Source organism: Ictidomys tridecemlineatus, chromosome 5, assembly GCF_052094955.1.
Source record: "Ictidomys tridecemlineatus isolate mIctTri1 chromosome 5, mIctTri1.hap1, whole genome shotgun sequence".
In the NCBI taxonomy this organism is placed as follows: domain Eukaryota; kingdom Metazoa; phylum Chordata; class Mammalia; order Rodentia; family Sciuridae; genus Ictidomys; species Ictidomys tridecemlineatus.
The window spans coordinates 87,809,053-87,816,182 of NC_135481.1; the positions used below are offsets into that span (position 1 = coordinate 87,809,053).

The following is a 7,130-nucleotide window of genomic DNA, read 5'->3' on the forward strand; positions in this document are numbered from 1 at the left end:
ACCCTTACCTGTCTAGTTTTCTTTCAATAAGTTCCTTATTTGCTTATGCTAGGATGTCTAAATTTCTCCCATTTATATTAAATAGTTAAGGTCTCTTTCATATATCACTCAGTATGATGAACCCTTTCTGGTAAAAGAAAGGTTAGGAGTTTTAAAGTATTTTGAAGACTACTGCATTTTGAAGTAGGCTTGAGAGATGAAGTAAATGGTCCTAGAGCCCCATGTTTGACTGGTTGTGAGAAAGAACAATATAAGATTCAGACTACTTGAAGTCCTCTTTTACTTGAAAGCTTATTTGTATCCTTTCTGAGATTGTGTTTAAAAGTAGAAATCCCTCTTAACAACATGAAGTCTTCTTTAGGGCTTTTGTCATGCCCCTAATTCATGGTCCAAGTGCTACTGCAGGTAGATTAGTTTCTTTTGCCCAAACCCTCTCTTTTCCAGGAGCTAATATAGAATTTCTAGAATTTTCCTCCGGCTTTTGTTTTCGTTCCTAAACAAAGGGATTCCATTATCTTCCACTCTCTCTTCAGCCTTGTCCACAAGTCATTTGTTATATTACAGCATTTCCTGAAATTTAGCAAATTCTTGAAAAGAAAGATTTAATCTTCTCAGGAGAAGCTGGGGAAGATTTATGGACGCCTATTCTTAACATGTCAAAATGTGGCTTGCCTGCTAAATTTACTGGGACCGCCTACACAGCTGAGGATTTCTGTGACTCTGCTGGAAATAATGGCTTTAGGAGGTAACCAAACAGCATTAGAGAAAAAATATTTGAGAGAAAACAGATTTTTAGGTTGCAGAGTATTTCTTGTTGTAGAAAAGAACATTACGGTTTAGGAGCTCATGAAGTTGTTTCCCCTTATGTTTGACCCCAAATTAGAGTTTGGATTTCTTAATTTTCTCTTCTAAAATCATCTGCAAGATATTGTTAATGATTTTCCAGGTTTTCAAATGCCACACAAAATGAAAGCATTAATTCTCAAGTATTATTATGGAATGAATTGGATTTTGCTAGGTAGCCTTTACAATCCTTATTTTTCCCCCTGTGCTTAATGATTACAAGTAATTTAAAAATAAATACTTATGCAAGTGAACCAATAGAAATATTTCAATCAAAGAACAAAAAGCTAAAAACTCAATTACAACATGTACATTTTTCTGTGGTAGAAGTTTCACTTTTTCTATATCTTTGTTCACCTTATTTAACATCTACAATTTCTCCCCACATATATTGGCCCTTTCTACCCCTCCATTTCATGGAAGAAAATGGTGCTCTGTTACACAAATGTGCTCCCTATTTCCTTTGAAACTGTATTCAGTCAGTTCCCGCAGAAGGAATTGGTAATGAAATTCTATCTCTCAAGTGTGTGTAGACATATCAATCATTTTAAGTGGAAACAATCATTCCTCTGCCATTTGGAGCCAACATCTTTGAACACAGAAACAGTACCATTGCTTTCTGTTGCTCAAAGTAGTTTCTCCATATAATGCCAAGGTTTACCTTCCCACTACATGCCACAGAGGTCAAGGAAAGCAGATTTTCTGATAACATTTGATTTGAGCAAAGGGAGGGATAAAAGGGGCATTCTGTAATCTGGGCTTAGAGCTGACTGAAGACTCAAAGCCTAGAGGAGGTGATTGAGCAGTCTTTTGCTGTCACCCTACTGCCATGCCCTGATCTCTGCCCAGAGTTGGTCTGAAACTACAAAGATTTGTAATATTTTTTTCCATGCCATTGAGACTCAATCCTCTCAACTCTCACATCACCTACACAACTCAGCATTTTTTTCTTATACAGCAAAATGATTTTGAATTTGTGATGCCATCTTTTCCTCAATAATGATCATATATGTTTAGCGTTTGTCTTGGTTTTAGAATTTTAGAAAGTTGAGACACCAGAAGATACAGAAGATAAGGTATTTAACCTCTTTTATTGCATCTTCCCCAGCTGGCATGCCCTCTCTACCTATGATACACTTTGAAATCCAGGCATATTTAAAATGCTGCTAGCTAAAAGGCGTGTTGCTGATGAGCTAGAGAAACAGCACATTAGCGCAATGCATTCTAGTTACCAGGAGGTGCTGCAGTCTACCCAGGGCCTGGCTGCTGTGAAGCAAAACGCTTCTCACTTTCAATCCCCAGATACAGAGCAGCATCAATGCAGAAATATTAAAGAGGAAATTAATAATTTATTTCAAAAATTCATTTGCAGCTGCACTTCAGTGAATTAATTACTTTTTGTCTTTCTCCTCTTAGTCATTCCTCTCTCTTGCTAATGATCCAGTTGGAAGTAGGAAGAGGAAGTAAACGGGGTTGGAAGAGGTGTGAGTCTGGTGCTGCCAGTGCAGGAAACACAAAGAAGAAGGTACTTTGTATGGGTGCCCAAAGGGACCTGATTTGTGAAAAGGGATAGGTTAAACTTAATGCCATCTTCTTCACACTAAAAGCAATAGGAAACCATGTTACTTTGTTATAGGTTCCACTTAGTATTTTAAGAAGAGGAGAAAATTAAAATCCAGCAAGCAAAAGTTGCCAGTTATTAAAAAATTAATCTCTTGTTTATCACTACCTCATCTATGCAATTCACTTCCCTGCATGCTCATTAAAATTGTGTGGCCACACAGACAAAGCAATCATATAATTTTGCTTAATTGTTACATGGAGCTTGTGTACTGACTTCCAGAGGGCTGGGGGGTGTGCACAGCAATTTTTGCATAACACTTGCTTATCACAACTTGCCAGATGACTCTAAGGTGATATTATGGCAAGGTTCAAATTCATAGCCATTTTAATCATTTTCTAAGCTAGAAGAGAAAAATCAGTCAGAGAATTTCCATTTACCAAACCCCAGACTGAGGCTTTCCTCCACGTTTTCAATACTCATGAAACAAGACAACCGTTACCATCATGCCAGTCCAAGCCACCATTTCAAAGAAGGCAAAAAGATGTGCTTTTTATTTACCTTATTCTAAGTAGCCCTTTATGGTGAGAAATAACCTTTGTACTAATGAGTTTTGGGAAAAAAAAACCACAAATGAATGTAAAAGCAAACACTGAATTTTCTCTTATAATCTTCTTGTTCTGGCACAGGATCCGTAGCCATTTGAGCACCAAATGATCCCCTCAGGGATAAACAATTTCCATGGGTGCAATTGGATGCTCTGGCATGTGTATCAGCAGAAAGGGGATAAAGTTAAAGGAGAAAATGAAGAGACTTGGTGTTTAATTTTATCCAAAAGACAAGAGACAGGGAAAGAAAAAAAGGAAGTACAAGGGAAGAGGATATCAAGAGACAATGTCGATGATATTGGGCATATGTACTGTTCTGTTCAGAACAGACTATTGCCATAAGACTCCTCTCACTTCTTTGTGAGAATTTGTTTAATGTGCCCAGCACTGTAGCCCACCCTGTCATTAAGAGTCATTTGCTCAGCTTCCACATGACCTGACAAACAAGCCATTTTTATGACCAAGAACTCATCAGCTAATTTCAAATTTATTTATTTATTTATTTGGAATATTGGCACCCGGCAGCACCATCTAAAAGAATATTTGATATCATCTCATATCTGAGTAGGGAACAAAGGCTTCGTGATTTTCAGTACTCTAGGTTGTGGGAATGTAGCTTTGAATACCATAAAAATCCTTTCCTTGGGTTTCTAAGCCATGCCCAACAAGTAATCAGAAGAGCTGATCCTGAGTATCTTGGTAGAAAAGACTTCCTCTCTTCACACTAAAAACCTTTCAGATCAGTTGAATTCATAATTACCGATTCTGGCTTATGTAGCTATCATAACTTAAAAGAGATTCAATGAAATGGAGAGATTTGTTCAGTATTCAGCCACCAATAACTTCCATGCACCATCCCAGTGAACTTCCACTGGCTATGAATGTGTTCTTCCCTAGAAATTCCTTATTTGAAAATTTACCAAAAGGAACTCATCACACAATAAGAAACTGAAAATCTATCCTGATATACAATCATTATTCCTGAAAATCTAGAATATAATTGGATAATTTAATTTAAAAGGTGGAGTTTTTTTTGTCTGTTTTAAGCTGTATGTGTTAAAATAAGTACAGCTTGCTGGAGTAATCAATCAGAACATTTCTCCAGCATCTCCTGGCAAGCCATGGCACCAGCAGCTGGAAATTCGGAAGACATCTTTCTGTCCTCATTTCTTCAGCAAGAACACTTAGAACACTGTAATGATTGGCTTTAAGGAATCTTGTGCTTATGAAAAACTACCCTGCTTCTGCTTGATGCATTTAAAGTTCGTCTCCTGCCAGACTCATTACGTGCCCTGAAAGCTCTTGGAGGCTTTTGACTACCTAGTACTGCCCCCATGTGGGCCAACGCTGTTACTAGTACAAGGAGCTACCTGCGTTCCATTTTTGACATTAACAGAAGGAGGTAAAAGCCTTGATTTTTAATCGTTTCTATCCTATACATTGATTTGAGCTCCCAAGTGAAACAAAACTGTTTTCCAGTCTCAGAGTTACTCAGAAAGAAGGAGCGAGGCTGGTATGCCCGAAAATAAAAAAAAACAGAGGAGAGAGGATAGGAAAATCTAGGCCAATGTTCTCTCTCACCTGGGATTCTTGTTTTTCTCCGCCCAGAAGGTCAAATCTCAGCTGAATCAGTATGCAGATCACATACACAGCAACTACAGTTCCAGACTAGGGAATGTGCTAATTGGCTCACCCGCCCGAAGAACCGGGGTACCAGTCGTCTGACACACAGCCTCTGAGGGAGCAGGGCTTAATGCAGGACACAGTGTTCTTGCCACTCTGCACCGCCGCCTATCCCTGCTTCTTGCAAGCAGCCTGGCCATACGCAGCGGTGACTGGAGCACTTCCATAAATATTCCCACCTCGCAGACTAATGTGTACACTTGGGATTTTACAATGCTATTTAATTCAGAAGAAATTAAAATTAAAGCCTGGGCCCCCTTAGGCTTCTTTCCTTGTACACTTCTTCTATAGTTCCGAATAGAGCACTGCAGGAGGCAATGCATAAAAAGATAGGTAGAACCATGGCATCACTGGTGTTAATATCCTTTAAGACTGTTCTTAGCACTGAGAATATGGCTCCTGCTACATCCTATACCAGACAGTAAATCACAAGGAACAACCACTTTTGGTTACTTGCATGTAATCCCTTCTACAATTGTCTCAGGATTCCAGTTCTCAGACATGAGCTATTTAGCTCTTTTCTGAGATTGCTTCTGGGAGATGGAATGCTTCAGAAGAGCATGGAATCCCATGACAGACAGACAGCCCCCACCTTGTGTTCCAGGCAGCAAGGATATCCTTGGAGCTCTCTCTGAATAGGAAGCTATCTTTTTGAATCACATGGCATCCATATCGCTGATGCAATAGGAATAGGAACAAACTATAGCCATCAGTTGTTGATTAAGTCTGATAACTTACCCTGGCTAATGAGGTGGAAGTTTTTCATGCATCTTCTGCCTAATGCCACTCATTAAGTGTACGCTTATTAAATATTCTGATAATTGTGGTAGTCATAATAGTGGTAATGATAGTCACATGATGACAATGGTGACAGGAGAAAGCATCCTCAAAGGGAGGAAATCAAAAAAGGTTATAGAGCTGCCATGAGCCATGTGCTGAATACACAGTACTATTTAAGCATGCATTTGCTTCATAATGTTTTTAATAAACTAAGAGTAATCACCTAGAAGATTTCTTGGGATTATTTGAATACAAAAAAGTACAAATTCCCAGGCAACACAAATACTTTCTCCTGATTTGAGTTTGCATTTTGACCTGAAACCAGCACAGAAAATCTCGGTCTCAGCACTGTAATTTATAATCTGCTTCGGTTCCTTATTTATGATAGTTAGATTTTAGGTCAAATACCCTTGTGGAGCCAACTATCTTATATTAAAGAGAGTCTTCAACCTCATCTAAATGACGCTGGCTTTTTTGCTTGTTTGCTGGATTGGTAGGGATTTTTTGTTTGTTTTCTTTACAGGTCTGCAGCTGAAAATTTTTCTCTTGCTTGTATTTTTCAACTTTCATGTTTGTTAGAGAGTCTCCAAGTTTGGGGCAAGATGAGATGTGAAGATGTCAGAAAATTCAAGGAAATTTCTATTTTGTAAGCCTCAAAAGGATTTGATAAGAATATGAATTGTCAGTTTTGCTCATCACTCAGTTCTAAAATCTATACTCACAACCTTTCATGTCTGTCTTATCCCTCACTAGCATCAAACATAATAAAATCAAAATAAACTTCTGATGAAAATCAGATTTCAAAATTTTACCATGGGTTTCTTTTCTCTTTGATTCTTTTTGATCAGCACCAGATACACCAGAAACAAACATGTTTCTCCCAAATCCCATTTTGTCTCAGCAGTACTCCTCACAAGAAAAAAAAAATAGACGAATATGGAAATGATGCTCTTCAGATACTTCTTCTATCGTCTCTTTTAACAAGTTCATAAAAGCAATACTCATGTTGGCCTTTTGAAATTTCCAATTTGAAAATAAGATAGATAATACAGTAGACTCAGCTTTAGAATGTGTGGTGATTTTTCTCTTGCATTAGAAAATCTTGCATCCCTGACAGTTCAGTAGCACTATTTCCTCTTTTCTCTTAAGCCTAATGTAAGTCTAATGGGCTCATTTAAGCTTGTAATGAACAGCTTAGGAGTTTTTACTCCCGGATTTCCAATCCTGGTAGGTGACAACAGCTTGTTTGCATTTGCCTTATGTATTTGATGCTCCACAGTAGTGAAATACAATCCTTTGCTGTCTCTACAATTATTATGATGCCCTTGCAACATGACATGTTCACCAACACTAGTTTACCTTTTGTAGCCTGAGGCGTGCAACCTGGTGACATTTGAATGTACCTGCTCCAAAGAAAGCATTGGTCTTATGACAGTCCTGTGATGTGAAATAAACTGAAAGCAGACTCAACTGACCTGATTATAACAACATACCTGAAACTGGAGACTCTTCTAGCTACTGATGATTGCTTTTCACATATTTAGAAAAGCTATAACATGGCTAAAGAGAAGAGTGAGTCTGCCTTTGATCAAGTCTCTGAAATATAGGAACTTGTCAGAGAGTGTGCTTATTTTTTGTCCTAAGGAGAATACCAG

The 7,130-nt window shown here is 38.1% G+C and overlaps 1 long non-coding RNA gene across 1 annotated transcript in view; it reads right to left on the reverse strand.

Annotated features, from left to right (window-relative positions):
* LOC120886402 (uncharacterized) overlaps window positions 1-4,784 on the reverse strand; it is a 139,848-nt gene extending 135,064 nt beyond the window's left edge. The window contains exon 1 of the long non-coding RNA XR_013438550.1: window positions 4,594-4,784. This is a non-coding gene — a long non-coding RNA (uncharacterized LOC120886402). The remainder of the gene's footprint in view (window positions 1-4,593) is intronic.
* Between the last annotated feature and the right edge of the window lie 2,346 nt (window positions 4,785-7,130).